At 43.3% G+C, this 25,923-nt stretch overlaps 1 protein-coding gene across 5 annotated transcripts in view; it reads right to left on the bottom strand.

Moving 5' to 3' along the window:
* Nucleotides 1-25,923, bottom strand: part of FBXL7 (F-box and leucine rich repeat protein 7) — a 330,312-nt gene that overhangs the window by 48,928 nt on the left and 255,461 nt on the right. Inside the window, exon 1 of one of the 5 annotated variants that reach the window (XM_019541833.1) lies at nt 16,160-16,238. The exons of the other annotated variants lie outside the window; for them this stretch is intronic. The gene's annotated coding sequence lies outside the window, so the exon portion shown is untranslated. Of the gene's footprint in view, nt 1-16,159; nt 16,239-25,923 lie in introns of those variants that run through there. 5 annotated transcript variants of the gene reach the window in all.

The raw sequence follows: 25,923 nt of genomic DNA, 5'->3' as shown, positions 1-25,923 counted from the left end.
CAGCTGGGAGATGATATAGGCAGAGTAGCTGAGAGAATAGGAAAAAACCCCCCAAACAAACACAACTAGATGAGTTTTTAATATTGTGGTTGGCTGGTATAAGGAGTGCTATGCTGTAGACAGATTCTCTAGGCAGCCACTCATGACCATCAGCCAAAGAACGTAAACAAAGCAGGAAAGAACATTTAAAAAAAAAATCTATACCTATAAAAAAAAGACATTTTACATGCCTAAAGTGTGAAATGTCTTTTCAAAATACCTCCGAAATGGGTTAGGGCACACCACAGGGAATCTTAATGACCTTGTGCAAGGTACAGCATCCAATTTGTGCTTGGTGTGGCAGCAGCCTGTTGTCAAGCAGGGACTCACTCAAGGCTCAGTCATGAAAACTTTTGTGTTTATATTAGATTAAATAAACAACAAAACACAGAGAGTTGCTTGCAGGCTGAAAAGATTTCTTTTTTGCATTTTGTAATATAAGACACTTAGCATTCCCCAGTTCCTTGGAGATGACAAACAGCCTGTAAGTTGACGCTCATTATGGAAAGCAGACACCTAACATGAGGACTGATTTTCTGAGAAGCTGAGCCACTACAGAAAATACACTCTTGGCAATTTTGAGGGGAAAATAATCCACCAGTTCCCCTTCTGCTTCTTGCTATATATACTTTCAAATTAGAGAGCAGAAATGAAGGTTGCAGCTCCCTATTATTGGAAATGGGAGAGATCAACCCTGAAAAAGTATTAAGATGAGATCACACAAGTATTAAAATACCATTCTGCTTCCCAGAAGCAGCCTTGCTATTCCCTGTTCTTCAATTTATTTATGCATTTTTTATCATCAACAACTGTTTTTATGGAGTAACTTTATGCCAGGTCCTAAACATGGATTTTATAGAAAGCTTTTGCTATAAAAGAGTTGTCAGGCTTGATTAATGGTCATCTCGAACAGGAAATACTTGTAAAATGGGAATATATCTTGGACACAGAGCTGGCTCTCAGTAGGTCTTTTGGGCTGCAGAGACTAACCTGAAAATGTTCCCACTGATATCAGTTTGAACAGTCCTGCCAGACTGCAGAGCGTGGATACCAGCACACAATCTGTCAGCTTTTCCCCTATGCAGCTTGAGAGGACGACTTTATGTGGGCTGTAACAGTTGGCATGGTAGGGGTATAAATCCTAGAAGCAAGCTGTAGCATTTCTTCAGTAAGGATCCCTGTCCTCACTCGCTATCCAGTGCTGTGCTCGTATGTTGAATTTCCTGGACTGCAAGTGTTGCAAAAAAACTAGAAGGCTAGAATGGTAATCAAGTTCTTTACAATTGAACAAACAGGCTTCATAAACCCCTTGTAGGCAGGCCCTGTACACAAAACAATATTCAGAAGCAATCAACTGAAACTTAAAAAAGAATTACTTGACAAAATAGAATCAGCAAATGACAAGCCCAGAAATAATTGTTGTACCTCCATCTACATAGGTTAGAGACAGACATTACACATAAACTGGTTTAAGTGATCAGAAACTGGTTTAAACCTGTAACAAAACATAAGTTCAGTGCACATAAGCCAGTTTCAAAATGGCTGAAACTGGTTTAAGATAAACTTTGTTGAAGGTAGTATCAGACTTGACTGATTTGGGTCAAACCGGTTTATGCAGCTTCTGTCCCAGACCATACTGGCCAAATAGAAGACAAACACTGGCTACCCTGCAGAACCTCTTAGTGCCTCATGGTGGTGAGTGGGACATGGGACTAAACTTCTCAGCCAATGACGCTGCTCCTACTTTTCCCCCTGTTTTGCCCCTGTTCCGATTCTCTCTTCCAACTCACCACACTACTAAGTGATTTCAACACAACTGCCACAGGAGCACTCCTGACAAACACAGAGCTGAATATGCTTGGCTGTGCCAGAAGGTTTTAATGGCTATTCTCTTTGATCTAGAGACAATCACAGATTTGTTGGTTAAAGACAATGGGCATGCTAAGTTTTGGCTTCAGACTAATTGCCCCTTCATGTAGTTTTAGCTCGAAACAGGAGGAGGATATCACCCAATGTGCTTGAGCTGAGCCATGTGGTCTATATGTTTGCCTGGGACTGGTTGCAAACACATTGGACAGAAGATTGCTTGGAAAGCTGTGGAAGTGAGAGAAAGCCAACAAACAGCAGGAGAAATAGTAGTGTGGCATGGGTGTGGCCCTGAGAGGGAACAGATGCAGAGTTTCTTGGGCAACATAGACACCGGAGGGATGCATCCTGCCTGACGTTTGTTTATATTATATTTGGGAAATGAGACACTTGAACATTTTTTTTAAACAAACAGGGTAGCACCAACGAAAAACTCGACTCATAGTCAATCCCTCTTCCAAATGGAAACAATATTGGAAAGGCAAATATTGACCTGCTGGTCCTCTGCATTATACTTAGAGCAAGCTGACAAACTCCAAAACACTGGCAGTTTGGTGGTCTAAATATCTAATGAGTGAGATAAGAATGTATACAAAAATTTCACAGATTTTTTCCCCCTCTTTGCCCTTCACCATGCTATGCGAAAATATGAATCAACGTGGACACACTATGACATTGCTCTCTGCAGAGGGTCTCATAAAAACATTCAGAAAGTGAATGAAAATGGTTGCAAACAACATGGAACTAAAATTGGTCTAGACTATAGTAAAAACATTTTAAAAATATATTTTTCAGTGAATTACCTATATCTATTGATAAAATTCTTGGGTGGAAAGGGAAAAAATAAACAGTGATAGGATATTGGGTAAGAAAGGACAAGGTTCATCATAATAAGGTAATGAGACTATTTCTTTTTGGGATCTTGTTAATTTTAAAGGAATTTTAAAATCCAAACAACAGATGCTGATTCAGCTGTCAGAGATGCTGTGAGAAGCTGTGAATTATGAAGATAGACCTGAATGGGGGAGAGCACTGCGGTTCAGAGCAGAAAATGTGTTCCTTGCAGAGGGTGGTCTGAAAAAAGGGTAAGGGGATGATTCCTGGAGAAGCATACTGTGTTCATGCATCTGGGAATCAAAGCAGGCTTCATCAATGTGAAAAAAAACAGGTGGAACAATAATGCAATAAAGAAGGAACATGACGTTCTTCAAGGCACCAAAGTATTCTGACACCTGGATTTAAATCCTGGCGCTCTCAGCATTTCCAGGTAGACTTAAACAAGCCACTTCATCTTTGTGGGATGCAGTTATTGGAGATGTTAATATCCCCTTGTCTAGACTTTGTTAATTTAGGGTGGAATTTTTTTTCAAGTACCAGTTACAGTTTGGTTTGTAAGTAAGTGTAAAAATATACATGCTATACTTTGTCCAAAAAAAAAAAAAAGTTAATTTTGCCTAAATTAAATTGTTTTAGTGTACTTCACCACATACAGGTACTTAGTATAAACAAGAAATGGCCCTGGGTAAGGTGGGAAGGTCATATTTGCTGCCTTACGATGAGAGTGAACGTTTGGTTGGAACTGAGACCAATCACTGTTGAAATAGTTTAAGGAAGGGAAGGTGTGTTTGGATTCAAGGGAACACAGCCCTAGCAACTGTTTTAATCTCAGGAAGGGAGCAGTCGGTGTTAATGAATTGGTTGTGCTGACCTTCAAGATATCTCTAATTTTACCAGTGCAGAAAGGTCAGTTTTTCAATTATGTGCAACCTTCTCTCAACAACACCACAACTCTAACAGCAGTGCTAAAAAGCACGTATCATCCTGACTTGATGATTTCACTCCTTTTAGAGCTTTACTAAATATTCTAGTCCCCTCGTAAATTGCTTTATTTTCTTTTTATTCTCCTGTTTTATAAGTTATTCTGTACTACTGAAAGCTGCCTTGAGCCTTTGTTGGAAAGGGCAGCATATAAAGGAATAAGTCAATACCTAAATACCAGGACAGAAAAACAGAACAATATTGCACCTGAGTAAAGCAACAAATGAATACTTCTCATTCAGAATATCAATATGTTTTCTGAAAGTAAAAGTCTTAAAAAGGTAAGCCTAAAAACTTTTTAAATTTTAGAATCAAATTTGAGCCCACAGTCCTTCTCCCCCCATCCCCCCAACACACACTATTGAGTTCACAACCTGAAGCACAGGCAACGTCTCTTAGGCCGTGTGTAGATGAAACGAGAGGCGTGTGTGCATGACACTTTAAAGAGGACCAAATGCTTTTGCACTGCTTTAATGGTGTTGGTGTTTGCATGCCTCCGCAGTGTACTGCACATTAATTCCAGCCACTGTAGGACATTCAGCAGCATAATACACCTTAAATAATTTGGGGTGCAGCAAACTAAAACTCCTTTGAGGAGTTAATTTTGCTGCCTTATAACTGTGGAGTGAAGAACTGGGCTCTGTGTAGCTCCATGGCTCTGCAGGAAGCACAGCAGGGAGCCTGACAGCAGCCCAGAAAAGCAGGTTCCACCCAAGGAAAGTGGGGAGTCTGATCTTTTCTCCCCCCCCGGGAGCCTGCCTGAGCTGTGCGGGGGCCCGGTACTTCCCTCTGAGGCTGCGGTTCCCCCCAAGACAACTGGAGCTGGGTGCCTGAGGATGGGTGCCGCCTGCGGGGGGGGGGCAGCTGTCACAGAGGGAAGCACCAGCTCCCCTCCCCTGCCCCTCCAGCTCAGAGACCACTCTGCCTCCCAGCAGCTCACTCTTCCCTCCCTGCAAGGGAGGCAGTTAAGTCAGCGGGGTGTGTACACGACACGGGGGTTTAATCAGCCATAAACTGAAGCAATGTTTTTTAAGACCCACTGCTTCAATTTAGGGCCGCCGTTTTGTCTGGACACACCTGTAATTCTTACTGTATAGTCCTTTTTATCCAAAGGTCTCCAAGCAGTTTGCAAAGGGTAAGAATGCACTGTTATCACCCTTTTGTAGACAGGTCTATTTTTTATGCCGGCATGGTAGGCCTAAGCCCACCAGAAAAACTACAAGCCGCTTCAGTGGTTAGAGGGAGGCTGCTAAATAACAGCTGAAGGCTTGGGACAACGTATAATAAAATAGGAATGGGAGTGAAGGTCCAAGGCTAGTAACTAGAGTTCCCAGTGAGGATACTGAACACCAGTTAGAACCCACTAGTCCTCAAATGTATGAAAGAAGCCTCTGGATTCTCAGAGAAAATATTAGACACAAAGATAGAGAAATTGAAAGGTTAAGGGGAATAGCCCAGGAACAGGTCATTTGCTCAGTCAGCAGCAAAGCCAGGAACAGAAATTATGTCTCACTGTTGCGAGTCCAGAGTACTAGGAATGTGCTCTGGGCAGTAAGACTAGCCTCTCGCATACATATGTGTAGACTTAGATGGGGATTAAAGAGCAAATTCAAAGTTAGGGAATAAACTTGCACTGAAGGTTTGTGCAATTTCAAATCTTCTCACTGAGCCAAAGTGACTCTGACTTGGGTGAGTACATAAGCGTGCCATGCAGTTTAGATAAGCCATAGCCTGAACTGTGTAAGAAGTACCTCTTGTTACCAGATGTTTTGAAGGTTAATAAACCAATGTTTTCTTGCATATATTTTTTTCATAAAATAAATAACGGCAATTTTCTCAGTAGAAAGCTGCCATTTCCCTCAAGTAAACATTCACAAGATATTCATAGAGGTTAGTTGTACACAGTTCTCACACACATTTCCACAAGTGTGATGTGATGTTCCAGAATGATCCAGAATGCTAGCTGCCAAGTAAAACACCCAAAAAATGCTGTCAGTCCACAACTGGAGAAAAGGTATTGATTGCACTGCTTATTTTACCAGGTCAACTCTAACCTATGAAGCATCTCACTCTAAAGCCAAGTCTGTTGCCAACATTCCAATAGTATATCTATACCCACATCTACAAGCACACAACTCATCATTGTGGATCAGGGCCTCAGAAGTTTATCTGACCCTTGAAATATGGTTGTGCTGAAAAGCCCACCAAACCATGACTTCCCCTGCCAATGTAAGGTAGCAACAGTTGAGTTTATTATGCATAGATGTTCTGTTATTTAAAAAAAAACCTCAACATTTTAGTACACTATCAAACAACACTTAGAGCCACTTGCTCTTTCCTGGCATTACATTGCTTTTCCTGTCTTTTTATTCTAACAGCAGACTGAGACACACTCTCTGCTGTGCCTGCTCCCTCTTTCCCTTTTCTAGCTCTCTAACTGTTTACATCTACATTTGCCCATACTTCCTTTTCCCATCACTCTCCTTTTCTCCTATTCATCTCTTCAAAAACTCAAACGCCACATTTTTCAATCCTCTCTACTCTTTGCACATGTGCAATTCACCCACAGTCACCCGCTGAGACTCTAAATCAATTTATTGCATTATTCCAGATGCATACAAGCCAATGAAATGGAGATTAAATTGTTCATCCTTCAAATCTGAAGATGACCATGACTGGCTAGTTTGATTTCTGTGAACAGCTGTTCAGGCCAATTTGCGCTATCAGTGGTACACTGAGCGAGAGATGATGCTTTGAGTTGCCTGATCAACAGTGGACACGCTGCCTTTGTGAAATTTTTGCTGGTTGCACTTTTGCTCTGCTTCAGCAGTTCTTCTCCACTTATAGACATTAGCTCCAGTATGGATGAGGCTTCACTAGGTGGAATGATCATGAGCGAAATCTTCTCAAGACTTCGGGTCTATGTTGAAATATTTCAAGGATGACTTGAGGGAGTCCTTGAAGCATTTCTTTTGGCCACCCTGAAAACACTTTCCTTTCTTCAGCACACTGTAAAAGATCTTTTTTGGCAGTCATTCACCTGCAATCCTGGTGATATGACCGGCTCATCTCATCTGTGATTTCATCAACAGAGTATGGATGCTTGCCCATGTAAGGTCGATGTCTGGGACTTTCTTTTGCCATCTTACCCGCAACAGTTTCTTCAGACAGCCCATATGAGAGTGGTTCAGTTTCATAGCATGGTTTCTGTATGTGGTCAGGTTTTGCATGCATACATCAGGATTGGCAATACAATAGCTTTGTAGACCTTCAGTTTTGCTTGTTGACTGATGCCCCTGCTCTCCCACACATTGGCACATAATCTACCAAAAGCCATGCTTGCTTTTGCAATTCTGTCATTTGTTTCATAATTGATGTGAACTACACATGACAGTGTACTGCTGAGATAGGTGAACTTGTCCACTGCCTGGAGGGTTTGGCCATTCACTGTGATGGTAGGCTTTACATAAGGCTTTCCTGGTCCAGGCTGGTGCATCATTTCTGTCTTCTTAGTGTTGATTGTGAGACCAAAGTTATCACAAGCTGAAGAGAAATGGTCTATACTCCATTACATGTCAGACTTGGATTTGGTCATCACAGCAATCAGAAGGTCATGGACACTCACTTCCTGTAACTTTATCTTTGCCTGTAGTCTCCTCAAATTGAAGAGTTTGCCGTTAGTCTGATAAATGATGTCAATCCCAATGTCACAGTCATGAAAGGCATCTACAAGCATGGCAGAGAATGTCATACCTAATTTAAGAGGGTTGGGGCCAACACACAGCCCTCCTTGACTCCGCTAGCAACTGGGAATGGTCCAGATGACTCACCATCATCCACAACACAAGGCAGCATGCCATCATAGAATTGCTGAACCATTGCAATGAATTTTTCCGGGCAACCAAATTTTGCCACGATCTTCTAAAGACCCTCCTCCCTACTGACCACATCAAATGCTTTTGTCAGGTCAATGAATCAGGTATAGGTTGCAGTTCAGCTCCTGGGATTTCTCCTAAAGTTGATGAGCTGGAAAAACCATATCTATGGTCCCGCATCCTTTCCTAAAACCACAGTGACTCTTAGGGAGGTGCTCTAGTACAATGTGTTGCACAAGGCGATTCAACAGAATTCTGGCGAGGATTTTTACCGGCTATTGACAGCAAGGAGATGCCCTGATGGTTGTCACAGGATTGCCTATTGCCTTTTCACTTGTACAAGTGGACAATGGATACATTCTTGTATTCCTGAGGTATAGTTCCTTGAGTCCACATTGATTGGAAGAGTTCAGTCAGTTTTAAAGTCATGTGCAAGCCTCCAGCCTTGTAGACCTCTGCTGGTATAGCATCTGCTCTAGGTGCTTTACCATTTGACAGTGGTTAATTGCTTTCAGTTTCAGTTAGTGTTGGAGGATCAGCAAAATATATGTTAATGTCTACCTGGGGCAGCCAATCAATTGCCTCCTAATAAACGACTGTTGATTGAAAATGTTGTTGAAGTGTTCTGCTCATCTCTGCTGTATCTCTTCTTTGTCAATGAGCAGAGTGGTGCCATCAGCACTTAGTATCAGAGATATTCTTGATCACCGTGGCCTGAAGATTGTCTTCAGAGAATCAAAGAAATTCTTCATGTTGTTCTTGTCTGCATAGGACTGATTCTCATCTGCCTTGTTGCTCAGCCATGAGTTTTGCATCTCTCAGTTTGCTTTGGACAATCTTCTTGATGTTATTAAAAGCTGCCACCTTAGATGTTGAAGTGCTGTCTTCTAGGCAGGCCTTATGAAGCCAATGTTTCTCATTCAGTAGTCTGAAGGATGCCCAATTTGCCTCGATGTTATTGGAGTTTACATCAATTGTTACTAGTTGACTGTGCAGTTCTTCAACAAATGCCTGTTTCACATTCTCCTGTTTCAATTTGGAGACATTGAGCTTTTTGGGTGCTTTTTTGCCTTGTGGTCATCTACTAGGATGTATCCAGATATTCAGCTTGGAGACTATGCTTGAGTGGACCAAGGGGTCTCTGTGTTCAAGCAGACAAGGGGCAAAAGCCTGACAGGGGTTGCCCCCCAAACCCCTCAAATGGGAAGTGAGGGAGGAGCAGAAGCCTGGCAGGGGCTGCTGCCCCCACCATCAGACCCAGGCTGGTGTCCTGTACAGGCCAGGGAAGAGGTTTAAACCCCGTCCCTCCCCACCTCAATGTATAAGCCCTGGGCCAGAGCCTCCTGCTCTCCACTCCAGCAAGTAGAAATGAAGAAAATCCTGGTGGGTGCTGTCCTCAAGTAGAGAGTGGGTGGGGGCAGAGTGTGGCAGCCCCCTCCCCCCATGAGAACCTGAGCTGGGGTCCTGTATGGCCACAGAGGGGGTTTAAGCCCCCTTCCCCACTCCAGTGTGCAAGCCCTGGGCCAGCAGGGGACAGCCCCACCCAGTCCCATAACGGGCAGCTCCCACCCGAGTCCCTCACTGCAAGTGGTGGCAGCATGCTGGGCTGGCCCAACCCAGCCTCATAGGATGCCCATCTGAGTTCCTGTCTGCAACATGGTGGTCAGGTGAGGGGCCAGCCCCATAGCTGCAGTTCTCATGCTCCCATCCCAGTCCCCAGCCATATGTGGAAGCAGCCTCACCTGGCCCCACAGTGCACAGCTCCTGCCCCTTTCCCCCCAGTGGGAGTCCCTGGCTCCAGCCCAGTGGGGCCCTTTCCTGTATTTCCAGGCTGGCAGGCAGGAGAGGAGGGAACAGCCTGTGCAGAGGGAAGAGGCGGAGGGGGGGCAGGCACAAGCCTCTGCCAGGGGCTGGGGCAAGTCAGGCCAGCCTAGGGTGGGGGGGGGTGGTTACTTAGCAATCAGAGCCGCACCTCCTGCAGGGACACGCTGGCTCACAGAGGGGCCACAAGGGTCAGATGGAATTACCTGGTAGGCCAGATGGGGCCCGTGGGTTATATTTTGCCTGCCCCATGACTAGGCTCAGATCAGTCAACCAGCCTCTTGCAAGACTGCTAGCCTGTCCCTAGTCTCTATCCCATCCCATTTTACATGACACCTGCCCCTTTCCATACCGGACAGGTATAATCACCAGAATGTTATTCAACCAACATTATTTCATTAAAGACTATTCTCCTACCCCTAGGTACATTTGTTTGTCCCAGTTTGTATACATACTTATATAGCTGTTATTACTATCTAGCCTTTCTGTCACAAACAGACCAACAGTACAAACACAATACTGTGTAACTGCTCGGAAAAGTTATAAATACTGACTATCATTAGTACTCAGCTAGCTGCCTTGCTGTTCTGTATTAGGCTCTCCCTGAGTCCATCCCCACTCCTGGGATAGACCTCTCCAGTTTCTCCACTCACAGGTGGGAATACAGCCCACAGGGAAGGCAACATAACTCTGTCAGCAGGTCCAATGGTATTTGGACTCTCTGTGTGCCTTGGGAAGCTATGACGCTACAAGTTTGCAGTGACAGAGCCAAAGCTAGAGCCACTAGAATGATGCATAATTATTCATTCTTCAAATACTTTAAAGGATTTACAGCAGAGCATAAAATAATAAAAAGCTGACATGCACAAGTATTACTTAAACCTTTGTAAATAATTCTTTACTTACTTCAGTTACACTTCAGACAAGCTGGCTACCTCTGACAGGAATAAGCAGCCCACCTCTCTCCATTTGTATGGCAATCAAATATCAGCAATACTCCACCAAAAGCCTCCCTTTAAGCTCACTCACCCATTCCCTTTTTCAGCGGTTTTTAAGTGTCCTCTCTTTCCAAAGTTAACCTTGGGATAAATTCCCTCTTGGGATAGAGTGACCTATTCTCCTTTAATACCTCTGAAACTATATCCCTGAAGCTGTTTTATCTATAATATGGTTTCACCTTTCCTAGACAGTTCTCTACAACCTCCTTCAACACTATGCATGCATGAAGACAGTAATATAAAGTTGAACAGGAAAACCAAGCCACCCACAATATTCCTAAAAGATAACATTTTTTCCCAGCTTATGGCACCAGCGTATTGCTAGCAACCTAACAAACAACATTGTAGGTTCAGTCAAGACATACACAGATCAAGAAACAAAAGCTTACCATGGAAAACAAATGCTGTGCTCTCAAAAGTGAAGAGATGCAGTCCACAATACTGGATTCAAAGTTAAATATTTGCAAAATGGCTAAAAATAGTCATGTTTACATGTTTGCTATGTAACTTCTGGATGCCTGGCCCTAATATGAGCTTCTTAACATGACTACATGGTGCCACATAGCAGTTTTGGCACAAAATAACATTTTGTAATGATTTATATTTGTACAGTTATTATCCTAAAATAATTCCACTTTTTTATCACTCAGTTATGCTTATGATACACAACTTTTAGACTGCATTTTTATGCAGTTTAAAAGTAAGTCAGACCACAACGAGAGGAAAAAAACATAATTCTACCTTTAAAAACAATCTTTCATTTTCCAAGTCTATTATTTGCATATAGAGTTTAAGACTCAATGGCTTAAGGGTTGTGAGGGAATGGAGGAGGGGAAGAATTTCAAGACTGGGCAGCTTTTAAGCACAGACTATATAAGGGAACCAAAAGAAACTCATAAGCAGCTGGGAACTGAGACAGTATGGACTGTATTGTTTGTCCCAATTTGTTTTTGAGAAATTAAAACTTGATCTTTCCAAGACTGTCAGGCCGTAATGATTGAACATGCATATTCACCCATGGAGAGAATTAATGTCATCTGACCAAGACCCTGGGCAGATGACAAAGGTAAAAGGTTTGGCCCTGGAATTCAAATTAACACCATTTTTATACTTGGAACTTTTCCCCCAGTGATTAAAGTATACATTTGCACAGCACTCCTGCAGACATGTGCTTATATTAAAAAGGGGTCAAGTTCTTAAGTGCTTATTCAGTTTTCACTCTAAAAAAGCTGAAGCTAAAGCTGGGAGCTTCAAGATGAAGGAAAGCAGGAAGTTTTGCTGAAGATAGGTCTGAGATGCAGTATATTTGACCTACTCACAATTTCTGATCTTGGTAGAAACTTTAGACTGAGAAACCCACATCCCATTACTGTCTTAACCCAGCCAGACCAGTATTTAAACTTTAAGATACATTTCAGTTAAGCAAAATTTAAATGTCTCAAGAAGGCAACATTAATAAACATGATCATAGAAAGCTTTACAGTTAAAATTCAATTGTACTTTTAATGGGGGTCTACAAAATAATAAACTTTATTATAAAACCATAACCCTCAATCAAATTCTATTACAGAGATCAGGTATTTCATTTTCATTTTTTATTCAGTTTGCCCAGTTGATTCTTAGAACAGTTTCTGCTCCAAAACAGATAAAATGCTAATGTGAGTGCTGCTTTCTACAGGAGGTTTGATAGATGTATTTAATTGCCACCCCTCCCCCTCCCAAAGAAAAATTTGACTTAACAGAAAAAAGCACGGCACTTGTAATCCTGTATCTCAGGGTAATAAGATCTACAGTCCTTACAAAAAAGTTAAAAGCCAAACTTTGCTCATTCTGGAGTAACTCCACAGAAAATCTCAGATGTGAGATTTACACTGATGTAGCTGAGAAAAGTATTTGTTCTAAAGTTTGTCTTTTTAGCTAATGCAAGATATTTTTTGCCGTATAGGTTCACCAAAGCTGATCATCTTTCTCTCCCCTTTCATTTGCAGATTAGGTCTCCTAAGGCTCTGCAGCATGTTTCTTCTACACACAAGGGCTAAACTATTTCCAATCTTTCTCCTTACCATTTCTGGAAAGGTCTAGTACACTACTGCCCTGTATTCCTTCTAGCACTTAACAATATATAAACATGAACTCTTGCTTGATTTTCCAGTAATTCTACTAGGCTTATAAGACACTATTGTCTTTGGAAGGCCAACTTGTAATTTAGTAGATGGTGTACTTCCCCCTCTCAAGCCGTGAAGATGGCATAGAGTGCACCCTCAGCAAGTTTGCAGATGACACCAAGCTGGGGGGAATAGTAGGTGCACTGAAGGGTAAGGCTAGAAGGGTAAGGTCAGAGTGACCTAGATAAATTGGAGGATTGGGCCCACAGGAATCCCATGAGCTTCAACAAGGACAAGTGCAAAGCTCTGCACTTAGGACAGAAGAATCCTATGCACCAGTAAAAGTTGGGCAGCAGCTCTGCTGAAAAGGACTTGGGGGTTACAATGGACAATAAGCTGAATATGAGCCAACAGTGTGCCTGTACTGCCATAAAGGCTAACAGCATACTGGGCTGCATTGGTAGGAACGTTGCCAGCAGGGCAAAGGAAGTGATTATTCCCCTCTATTCAGCACTGGAGAGGCCACATATGAAGTACTGCATTCAGTTTTGGGCCCCTGACTTTCTTTTCAAGGATGCTTTGTTTAAACAATTTTAGGTATAAAAAGGTATGTTAACTTGTAGAGCGGGGAGTTCTGTTTAGATCTCCTCCCTATGATCTTATAGTATGAGTGCCAATAAACTCAGACTGAATCTGTTAATTTTAATACCAAAACACAATGCAAAGTTTGATTTCTTCCACAATTATGATGCCGTGACTTGGATAGAGACGCCCGGACCAAACCAAGGTAAGAGACCTTTTGAAATCTCTATTGGGGCTTTTCAGTGAGAGGCTGTCTCTGTGTCTTCCTGATTCACTGCCTGAGGCTTACTCTATCCAACCTTTTAATGACAGAATTTTCAGACCCACTTTTTAAGTAGTAACTGTAAGTAGAACTGTGAGTAGAGTTAAGGTTAAAGACTGTGTTGCTGTTGTTAGTAAATGTGTTTCCCCGGTGAATTAAGTTCCTTTTTGGAACTAGGAGTGAAAACCTTGTGCAGCCGCTGCAAGGACACTGGACTTGTTCTGCATGCTCTTCGAAAGCAAGGGTGCAAGGTGGAAACTCTTAGAGTGTGAGTGTTTTCCACGATAAGGGTTGACCAAGGCTGGGACTAAAGAAATGCTCTTGAACCTTGTGCCTCAATGCAGAAATTCCCTTGTGTGAATTGAGAGTATGAATTGAGAAATATGAGCCACTGACCAGGTCTGGGACTAAGGTTGGGTTCAGCCACCCCAAGGCTGTCCAGAAGGGCAGTTCTGAATGCAAGGGGGCCCAACTGGAACCCTGTGACCCCATGGACAGGTTTACCCTTTCCCCACCCTCATAAATGAGCCGTGTCTAACCGTAACTGCATTGTGTGCCATTATTGCACTGGAGCTCTGTTAATGTCTTTGGACATTAGCCACAGCATTTCTGTGCCACTAGCAAATCTCACAACCTGACCGGACACCCTCAATAAGCCATTCCTGTGTGAAAGACCTGTGTGAATTGAGTTAAAGAAATGGGGAGCGGAGGATCTGAAGATGTACTGGCTCCGCCAAAAGGGACTCCAGCATTGTACACGTACACACACTCTGGCCATAAGAGTTTAAGTTTTTAAACAAATGGAATAGGTATACCAAAGATGACTCTAGTTTGCAGTTTCCCCTGGAGGAAACATTTGATTTAAGTAAAATCATTCATCCCCGCGGAGCCCTTGAGTCAAAAGGCAGTAAAGCGCCACAGACTGAGTGGGATTCAATTTTTGATTGGTATGAGGAAGCTTCCAAATGACATCAAGAATCTCAAGTTCAGAGCCTTAAGGACTACCAAGACAAATGGAAATCTCAGATAAAGGAATTGAAAACCAAGGTACCAACAGGAGATCCCCCATCAATAACAACAGCACCATCAGCACCAACACCACTGTATCCACAATTGACTGAGAATGAATCTGTAGAAGACATAATTGATTTCATTAGTGTGCCAACCCTGTACCAGTCCCAGGCACAATCTAAATCCAAAGAAATCCAGAGTGACCAAATAGACTCTTCCGGTGGGAAAAGCTCACCCTAGGAACCTATCACCCAAAAATCATCTCCTCCCCCCTGGGCATGCCCACTGGAAGCCTGGTGTCTGCCTCCTGAAGCCTTGACGTCCTCTTATTTAAGGTCCGGCACCCAGTATGGTCCAGTCTCTTCTTCAAAACCTAAAAAAGCTCTCCAAATGCCCTTAGGTCAACTCCCAGGGCAGGGTCCAAATGGGGAATCTACAGTCACAGTTCATGCCCCCTGGACTCCAGGGGATCTCCTAAACCTTGTTAAGTGATTCCCCAACATCTGGGAAGATCCCCAGAAGTTCAAAAGACTTTCAGGTATTGAGAAGGCAGCTGAAACTGCCCCAAGAAGCAGTTGCTGCTGCTTTCGTTCAAGGACTCCTTCCTAAAGTCCAGGAACAACTGCACACAATTGCTGTAGGCTGGCAAACTAAGACACTGGCAGAACTGGTCACCATTGCTAATCATTGTACAACCTGTCAAGAAAAGAAAAAGGAAATCACAGAAACTAGGTTAATGTAATTACAATTGCAGAGGCAGAGGGTTCCTTTGGGGACAATTTAGAGGCAGGGGTCGTGGTCGTGGGATGGGACAAGGTTTCAGTCCCAAATTAGTGACAGTTGTCACTGTTGTGGTCAACCAGGACACTGGAAGTCCCACTGTCCTCATCGGCCCGGCCAGCCAGAGATGACAGTTGACCTGCCACCACTTCCACCCACTCAATTCTCTGTCCCGAATCAAAGAGCCTCCTGTTAGGACAGCCTGAAGAATAGTAACATCATCACAGCCCCACTTCTCTCACTTAATCAAGAAGACCCCTTTGTTTCCTCTATCCATCTTCACTGCTGAGACTCCAGGATAATGGTAAAATATGCAGAAGTTTTAAAATGCATTTTAAATTAGTTTTATAAAAGAACAAAATGAGCTAATTCTGGAAGTTATTTTAATGTATTTGATTAATCATTATGAATGTTGTACTCCCCAGAGAGAGAGAAACCAAGTAAAAAGACTGGAGAGAGAAAAGCAGGTTGTTAGAAAGGAAGCCTTGACACAGAACTGCTTTACAATTATAACTTTTGTCATCTCATTTCAATAACTTCAACTATGTACCAATTCTGTAAAGCTACTGGAGTCCTAAATCCACCCAAGATCTTCCTATATGTGCATGGGTTAGTTTTATAAAAGATTCCATGTCACCCTCATGTGTGAGCCAGCCTTTCAACTATACTCTCTTCCCATGTATGTGACCCTTGTTTTAGCAGAATTGCTTCCTTACAGAGACATTTAAATGGTAGACAGTTTTAGCACACATGACCAGAGCCTGACCCTCATCATTTACTTCCTAGGATTACAAGTCTATACATTTTCTCAAGGCCCCTGCAGAGATACTTGGCAAGCTTCAAAGCACAAGAATGCCTTGCTTAGCTGGACATCTACTTCCAAACTCAGAAGATATTAAAAAAACAAACAAACAACAACAACAGAAAAAATGAAGGAAGTGAACTCAAAACCCAGCAGAAGCTACTTGAAATAGGCGTTCAGGAAGAGGGGCATATTCATACCTCCTCCTTGATGACCCAGGGGGTACTGCTGAGAAGCACATCCAGCTCTCTCACTTCTACTCAGCCTGCACTGGAGTCTGGAAAATAAGCTGTGTTGCCAGTTTAGAGCAGCCCCAAGAACATGCCAAGAATACCTGAGAGAGAGAGAGCAAGCTTGAACGTGGTATTTGGCATGCAGTCAGGACTGAAGTCTGTGACTGTTGATGGCTTAGAGAGACTCCAAGTATGTGCCAAGAATACCTAATAAAGAGACCCCGAGTGTGGCATTTGGCATGTACTCAGGACTGTGCTAAAATACCTAAAATACCTAATCAGCTTCATTTCTGAGGTTTGTTCATGATAAGCAGGAACACTCTGCCTTGACTCAGAGGCAGTATAGAACTGCTTTCTCCATCTGTTTTCCTTACTAACCTGACTCCAACAGACAAGCTGCAACTGCTGCTGACAGATAGCAGCTGGAGCTCCCCTGGAGTTTTACAGGAGTTGTGTGATCTGGGGAGCTTCAATACCTGGCTTCTCTCCTTGTGATGAATTGAGAAGCAAGGGAGCTGAAGTTTCCTCAGTAGAAACAATAGATTATTATGGTGGGTGAGCAAACGAAAGAAAAAAGGTAGAGGAATGACAAAAGGATTGAGACAGTGGAAGCAAGTGCATACAATGAAGGGATGAAACAGATTTCAGACAGTCAACACCAAGGCAGCCTGTAAGGTTACAGAGACTCATCAGAAAAAAAACAGGGTTTTCTGGGCCTAGCAGCCTGGAGAGCTGGGTTTGGTTTGCTGTCTGTCCAGGTCTTATTTTGCAGACTCAAAAAGTACACTTCTATTTCATTTTTTTGCTGTGTATGTAAGAAAGTAATCAAAATCTTATATTTACAACTTCTGTTGCCCTCCAAGTTAGTGTGACAGCTGTCAGCAACAATTCAGTCAGTTAATTACTACATACCCCTAAAATGCTTGCTAACTCTTGACATTTTTCTAACAGAGCCTCAAAGTAAAGGGATACAAAAAAATTACATGTTGATTGAGACCTGAGGATAAACAGCCAACTTTCATGACATGGGAATGTTTCAGATTGCATTCAGATAAAATGAAGTCCTCTGCCTATCAAAAAAGAATTAAAATTCTAATTGCTTCAGTGAAATTAAAAGGGACTAAATAGGATCATAGGAACACAGGGCTGGAAGGGACCTCACAAGGTCATCTACTCCATCCCCCTGCTGAAGGCAGGCTAATCGCCAACTAAACTATCCCAGCCAAGGGTCTGTCCAACTTGGTACTGAAAATTTCCAAGGACAGAAATTCCATAACTTGTCTAGGTAGCCTGTCCCAATGCTTGACCACCCTCATAGTCAGAAAGTTCCTCCTAATCTCCAACATAAATTTATCCTGTTGCAGCTTGAGGCCATTGCTACTCGTCCTGTCCCCTATAAACACACACAAGAGCCCATCTCTGTCCTCTCCACAATCACCCTTCAAATATTGAAGTATGTTCTCTCCCTGCAGTCTTCTGTTCTTCTGTCTAAATAACCCTGGTTATATTTCAGCCTTTCCTCACAAACCTTGCTTCCCAGGAAGAGAGGGGATTTCTCATGTGTTTCCAAGTAAAGCCAGTGTTTAATCCATGCAGCTCACTTGTTTGAGAATGTAATTCAGAAAAATCACACACTCAGACAACTGCTTTGATGAACTGGGGCAACAGGGAATCTTCAAGGCTATTTAAAGTATTTAATCCAATACAAATAGGTCAGTTGTATCCACAAATTTTAAACACAGCACTTTAAACTGAGGAAGGAGGTTAATTCATCATCTAGGCTACGGACAGAAGTTACACATAAACTGGTTTAAGTCATCAGAAACTGGCTTAAATCTGTAACAGAACACAAGCTCAGTACACATAAAACAGTATTAAAATGGCTGAAACTGGTTTAAAATAAACCTGGTTGGATGTAGTATCAGACTTAACTGATTTGGGTCAAACCAGTTTATGAAACTTCTGTCCCAGATGCCTTCCTGGTTCAAGTTAATTCACAGCCTCCCCAGCATGCTTTCCAGCCCTGAGCTGGGCTGTCTGCTCCAGAAAGCAGGGTTGCCCTGCTCCACCCCTCTGCTCCCTAGCTGGAGTAGTGAGGGCTAGCTGACAAGGGGGTGCGGGTGAGGGTTGGGGCCAAACCTGGCTGGGGATGTAGACCAGTCTGCAGGGGGGGACTTCCCCCACAGGCAAACCTCGTGGGGGTCTGGGGCTTGGCAGGGGGAGAGGGCAGTTAAACACTCCTTCCCACACTCAAACTTACTGCTGGCTGTGACTGTGGACTACAAATCCCAGAGGCACCTGGAAGCAGGAAGACGAAGTGATAAGCAACCCTCCAGAGAACTGCTGTTATGATTTTGGACTGCAAATTCCAGAGAACTCAGGGGCAGCAGGAAGAGGAAATGAACACAGCCCATCCTGGTTATGTGCCAGAGAGCCATACTTTAGCACCCCACTACAGGCACATGGCTGCATTTCCTGAAGCAAAGGTAAATGTCTGTGTGGGGTATTCCCTTGATACTTGAGGGTCTGACTTCTGCTCTTATTGCCAGATTTGTGAACTCCGACTATCACCTGCCACTTCTTGATATATTTTTATGCTAGGACGCTGGCAATCTGACTAGATTTTTGCCTGTGTTACCCCTCTCTTCTGGCTTCCTCAGACAATACCCAAGATTTTAATTATCAGTTGAATCCAATCCGTATATGGTTGATCAATTCTCTTTATTTTTTTTTTTCTTACAGCCCCTATCAGTTAACATCCATACAGCTTGTGACTCTTTTGAACTGTTTTACATACTTCTGTTTTTACCTTCAAAACACTTTGCTGCATTTATTCAACATCAAAACAACATGTACACAACTAGGTAAAGTCAGTTTCAGAACTACTTATATTTATTTATTTTTTTACTTGACCGGGGTACTGCTTTCAGTCTCTTTCTTTCTTCCCCTTTTTCGTTTCATGGGAAGATATTATCCCCCATTTCTTTCTTGTATGGGTGTGAGAGTAGCCGGGACTTGGACTTTTCCTCTCACCCAGCACAATCAGCCCTAATTAAATTCAAACCAAAACAAGAAAACAGAACAGGATAAGAATGAACTTTTGTGAAAACTGATGAGTACCCGCAATGCCTTCTTTCTTGAGGTCTCTGCTTTCATTACTCCACATTTCCGAGTGATTCAAGAGTCAACTTATTTCTTTAGGGAGTCCAGATTCTGTCTTCTGGCTATGCCCTCTCTCTCAAGCAGAACTAGCTCCCAGGATTTCCCTGTCTCCATCTTCCTCCACGGTTTCTCTTCCTCTGAACCCTTGCTCCATTCTCTCTCCTCCCTCATGCCGTGCTGTGCCCCTCTGAGTGTCTCTATCTTAAAGGAACAGCTACTCCAAAACTGGCATTCTCCCAGCATGGTCTCTTTTTCTATTCTCTTGACCTCATCTATAGATCCCTAACAGTCCCTTTTCACAGTCTGTTCACTTCTAGTTCATTTTAATCTCTGCATTTTAGACTAACCTGCAAAGACTGAATCAATACTGAGTCAGTCTTTTTGACTATGTGTACTTAGTCATACTCAGCAAAAATGTGGATAAGAAGTTACTCTTCTGCAGAAAAGTGGGTAGTAGAAAGGAAGCTGATTCTCAGGCCTGTTGCACTGATTATGCATTTTTAGGCCACATAAATTATAATCTCAAGTATCTGATTTGATTTGTCATGTGCTTTGAAGTGACCCTATAAGCTTGGTGAAGATTCTATCAAATATAGACAAAGCAACAGTTTCCAGGTAGGCTACCAAGGGAGAAAAAAAGGCTGCAAATATGCTAATGTACTGATCCCAATGGTTGGCTTTCCTGATTTCAAGCAGATGTCATGTCATCTTCACAATGTTTTGTTTTTCAAATTAAATTACATCACTTGTCTTTTCACATGGCAGAGGAAAATGCACGTGCAGGTGTGGGGAGCTGTATGACAGCAGAAACTAAAACTTCACATTTTCGACTGCCTATTCTAGGCTGCTTTGGTATGTGCCCATGTGTATATAAACACCACAGTTATCTGTCATATTAACTAAATGCATTTCAGAGCTATTTCAGTATCATCATTGTGTAATGCAGGAGTAACATAGCAATTAATTCTATAGCTTCTAAGAGAACGATGCATGACACATTATTAGAGTTCCTACCTCTAAAGACTGCACATTTCTTCTGCAGAACTGCATTGTCGCAGAGCACTTAAGTGCCCTGCTCCTTTAAAGAGTAGAAACTGCTAGGGAAAGAGCCCTAGCAGTGAGTGGGGAGCCCCAGCTGCTGGTTACCAGGGCAACCAGAGTGAGCTAGTGGTCCACACCTGTCAGCGGTCAGCTGACCAGAAGGGGCGGGGCTTGGCTCACATACCCAGGGCTGAGGCCAGGATGGCAGTTCCCTGCTAGTAGCCAAGGGGGAAGGAGCTCTCCCAGAGCAACCAAAGGGGGAGAGGCCTGGCTGCAGGTACAGCCTCTAATACTGGTGAGGGATGGGGCACCCCTGGTGTGGCTTGGACCATGTTATAGCTGGGAGGCTTGAATTTATTTTATAGCCCAAGGGCTTGTGTTTTGTTTGCTGTTTAAGACTGGTAGCTTGGGTCAGGCTGTTAGGGGATGGAGAAGGCCTCATAGGGGACCCATGGCAGCGTGGGGACCCCAGCGCCAGAGAGGGCGCAGCACTTTGCAGGGCTGTGGAAAGCCCCAACGCCAGAGAGGATGCATTGTGAGACAGGGCTGCAGAGATCCCAAGTGCCAGCGAAGGTGCAGTGCAAGGCAGGGCTGCAGAGAGCCCAGGGAGGACCAGGGGGCCACATTATAACAAGGCCAAGACTGAACAACGTCCGTTCCATCTGCGAGGCTTGGGGCATGGTAAAGGGGTGGTTGGAGCCACACATAGCCCATAAGGCTAGGGTGCCCCAAAACACCCATTGCAGAATGGGACCCACAAGGGGTCCAGGAGCCCACGGGATCAGAGTACAGCAAAACTGTGCCCAAAATGACATAAAAGCAGCCTCCCTAATATATATTTACCAACAAAGATGTGGTGGGCAAGAATTGAGGGTGCCCATTGGGCCAACTTGGCATAGTAAAGGGGCCTTGGGGAGATCACAGCCATCCTGCAGGACCCTGTGCCATGACATGCATCAAGGAAAGGTATCCCTGCTCAGGGACAACAGCCCAGAATCTGCAGTCAGGGCATCTGTTTGATTTTTTTTTTTTTTAATTTCCTACTGCCACATTTGGGATGTGATGCTAGACAAATCACTTTGCAATTGTGCACCTCCGTGTCCCTATGTGTGTTAAGGAAGTAATGCCTATCAGTCAGGAGAGTGAGAGACTTCAATTAAATAACTGTTGTAAAGAGGAAGGTGCAATATGAGTGAGAAAAGTACATTGTCCAAAACCACACATAGTACTATTTCCTAAAGGAGATAATCTATGCTAAACAGCAGTAGAAGCAAAAGCTTCATTTCAGGGCTGATTTTGGTGACTCCCAACAAGAGAAGAAAATTAGCACCTTCCCCTGAGCTTCTTACGTCACAGAGGAAACCCAGTGTCAGTTCTCACACCCCTTTAAAATTCCCCTAATAAGCAGCATGATAACCAGCAGAAGGGCCTGCATCAGGCATGCCCATAAAGTATGGAACGCTGTCTGTTTTCACCCTACATACTCATGTCAAATGAAAGAAAGCAAAGCACTGTGCCTCTTAGAGGCACCTCTCAACTGCTCTTACAGCAAGATTACAGTTTCCCAAATAGCCAAAGATTAACAATCATATTTGAATTTTCTACCTTCAAGTCATTCTCTTTACGCAGTGATGCATTATACACAATTAATCTCCACTTGATTTACTGTCTACACACAAGCACATGCTCATGATTCATCCAAAAGTCTCCAAGAACTACTTTATTTTCTGTGCCTATATTTACACTGAAAACTTCTCTGCTGTTTATATGCCTTTTCACAGTCACCAGACTGTTTATTAAGGCATCAAATATCATCCCTTCTATCAGTGATATCCTCCAGGCTGACAATTCTCTATGCTAACCATATAGATCAGACTATCCCCAAAGTCTGACTGAACTGTCAAGACAGATCACAGCAAGAAGGATTTGAAATCCCTGAGAGAGACAGACGTAGCTCATCCCAAGTATGATCTCCACTCCTAAATATGTAGTAAATATTTTGAGAAATGCTGTATTGTGCGGCTGCTTGGATTCATTAAGCCTTTTAAATAGGCAATTTTTGTGGTTTGAAGACAGAAAAAAAATGAACACGTTGCCAATTTTTTTTTCTGTCATTTATTTCTGTTCACTTGCCAACAATTAAATTTGGGTTTCTATGTTTCTATGTATAATTGCTTCTTATTTGTACTAAAGTAGCATCTAGAAGCCCCAGATAAGATGGGATGGCACTGTGGACATGCCAGGCTTCATGAACACGGCAGGCTTCATGGGCATGGCAAGCATGAGAAAGGTTCTTCTCTGTGAAGTTAATTTAATCTAAAGTTGAACATGCATTACAGATCCGTCTCTCTGCCCTGTCCACTGAGGGTGAGACTCTGGTACAGCCCTGGTAAGGGAGCCTTGACCCTTCAACACAAGCTACAGTAATTCACAATAGTCCCAAGAATGCTGGTCAGAATAGTCCTAAATACATCTAAGCTTAACAAACAGATAAAAAAGGAGAGAGAGAGAGAGAGAAGTCATTCTGTACCAGTCCAAATAGGAAAGAAGCGTAGAGGAGATATGCCCTAAGTTACAGAAGTCTGTGGCAAGGCAGAACTTGAACTCACATTTTGTATACACTCACTGCAGTATCTTGGACTTTCAGTCATGTGGCAAGTGTCTGTGCCAGATCACTTGAGGATATAACAGTTCAGGATGGATAGCTTCAGGTTTTTAATTCTAATGATCCCACATTCGATGCCTACCATGAGCTATAGAGATGAAGGCAACTCACATATGGAGGCTCAGTTAAATTCGGAGACCTTGGGCTCCCAAAAGAGCTTATTGTGTCTGTAGTAGAATGGAATTCATTGTTAAATATGTATTACCTCTCTCTCTCTGTGATCCAGAGAGAACAAAAGAATCTATAGCAACCTCCAATTTTGACCCTCTGCTTTCAGTCAAGATGGCAGTTTCCTACTATTACCTCTTTCTGTAAGTTCTATAGGAGCACATATCACTTTTTGACCTCACCATCTTACATGAGTAATTATAGAAAGGCTAATATGATCCCTGAGTGTGTCAGTATCTCCTTAAGGATACTGACACACTCAGGGATCATATTAGCCTTTCTGTAATTAGAGGATCATATTCGCATTCCTCCCTAAGGAAGAAGATGAAAGTGCCAGCACTACTGTGACCACTCTAGGAATCCATTGGAAATCTGGTGTATAAAACACAAATAAAGATCCTGAAAAACTGGAAATGGTTCAGAGATGAGTCACAAGGATGACTGATGGATACAAATTTATTATTTATAGTGAACAGCTTGAGGAGCTCAATATATTTAGTTTAATCAAAGAGTAAGCTATGTACCATATTTACCTGAATCCAAGATGACTCTGAATTTAGGACAAGTCCCTGCCCCAATAATTAGATTCTGGACATGGGGAAAATTATACATTTTTAAAATAAATTTCCAAGCCTAGAATTGGATTTTTGGAGGGTCATCTTAAAATTTGTTCCCACACTGCTACAGCAGGGCAAGCAGGCAGGGATAGAAGTGGTAGAGGGGATATGCAGCGGGGGAATTAAAGCCTGACTCCTGCCACCTGCTACCAGTTGTCCTAGTGCAGTTGTTCCCCTTCTCTCCCCACCCCCCCAGGGCTGCCTGGCTTCCCTTGTGCCTCTGTGCACTTACCCCCCCCCACCTGCCTCCCCTGTACCTGCATCCCAACATCTGCCCCCCTATGTAGAGTATGCATTGCTTTTCATCTGTCTCCTACCTACTTGCTCCTTCTTCCACTTGCCCCCCCTAGCTGCCTACCCTGCACCATCTTCCCTTCTGCCTACCCCCCTCCATGCTGCTGCTGTGTGGCTGGGCTGGAGGCAGATGCTCTGTGCTCCCTGCCCTGGGCCAGAGCGGAGCCTCAACCAGAGCTAGAGGTATAAATAGAAGGTAAGTAGCAGGGCGGAGGGGGGTGAAATGGTGGTGGTGGGGAGAAAAGGTGCATGTGTGGGGTTGGAAACAGAGGCTGCAGCTCTGATTCTGAACCTGGGATCAAGGTCAGAGCAGGAGTCACAGCCATAGCCACTACTCTACCTGCTTGTACTCTAATCCAAGACAAGGGGTGTTCCCCTTCTGACTGAGGAAAGAAACCTCATCTTGGATTCAAGTAAATATGGTACATGTACATCTGCATAGTTTGACAGAGGACCCTTCAATCATATAATAAAACCCGATGGCCAGAAGTTGAAGCTAGACAAATTCAGACTAGAAATAAGGTGCACATTTTTTTCACTGAGGGTAGCTAATTTCCAAAGCAACTTATCTAGGATTGTGTTTGATTATTTTTACTCAATATTTTACAATGAAGCTTCTAAAATGCTTTTAAAAGACCCAATGAAATTCAATCAGGAATTATTTTAAGGCAGTTTCATAGTCAGCATTTCATCAGAGGTTAGATTACATTATCACAACAGTTCCTTTTGGTCATAATCTTTAAAAGGAACATTTTAAAGAACAACCTTTGGAACTTTTCCTAACATGAACTTTCCTAGGAGGGAAAAAATTGGAAATGGTTACCATTGCAGGAGAATCTATTGTATTCTGATCGGGTTCTAATTTTAAAGAAACATTATCTATATCATTTAATCAAGAAAGCAATGTTTCCAAATTAATATGAAGAATTACAAAGAAACATCTATAGAAATTATATGTGTTCTTCTGACTTGAATGCCTAACACCCAAAGTTAGCACAGGGAAGAACTCTCTGCAGCACTGTATCACTCCACTTGCTGAACATTCCAAGAAGAAAAAGCCACAGTCATTTTTTTTCTGTCAGTAATTTATATAAGTCTTAATAAAGACAGGAAAACACAAGTGACCCAATCTCGCAGCAAGAGAGTGAATGTATAATTTAATGCAACTTCCTGTTAGGCCTGTGTGAAGCGGCTAGTATTTGCTTCAGATTTGGCTGGTTTGCGGGACAGCGATCTGATTCAGTGACTTGAATCATTGTCCTGAATTGACTCAGCCGAATCTGATTTGGAGATTCGGCCATTGCCAAATCTCTGAATCGGACAGGCCCCATTCCCTGCCCGCTCTCTCAGCCCAGCCAATGGCTGCCCCAGCCCAGCCCCAGCTCCCCACTTTTTTTTTTTAAAAGCTCCAGCTCATCGGCTCCAGCCAGATGTGGGGTGGAGGGGTGATCCCCCCTGTCCCACGCTGTCATGAGCCCCCCATCCCCCACCCTCTCTTCCAGCCCTGCCCTGGCCCCAGCTCCTCGCTCTTTAAAAAAAAAACAAAAAAGAAAACCCCCGCTCACTGGCTTCTGCCAGGCAGGGGAGTGATCCTTGCTGCCCCGCGCTGTGTTGGGCTCTGCCATGAGTCCCCAGAAGCCCTTAGGCCAGTGCAGCAGCCAGTGAGTAGGGGCTTTTTTTAAAAGAGCCAGGAGCTGGGGCTGGGTGTGGCAGCCATGGGGTGGGCTGGGGGAGCAGGCAAGGAATGGGGCCTGGCAAGTGTCCCCCCCATGGTCCCCTCTCCC

Source organism: Crocodylus porosus, unplaced genomic scaffold, assembly GCF_001723895.1.
Source record: "Crocodylus porosus isolate Cpor-Errol unplaced genomic scaffold, CroPor_comp1, whole genome shotgun sequence".
Taxonomy (NCBI): domain Eukaryota; kingdom Metazoa; phylum Chordata; order Crocodylia; family Crocodylidae; genus Crocodylus; species Crocodylus porosus.
Note: the sequence above shows the minus strand (reverse complement) of the source record. Positions and strands in the feature narration are given on the sequence as shown.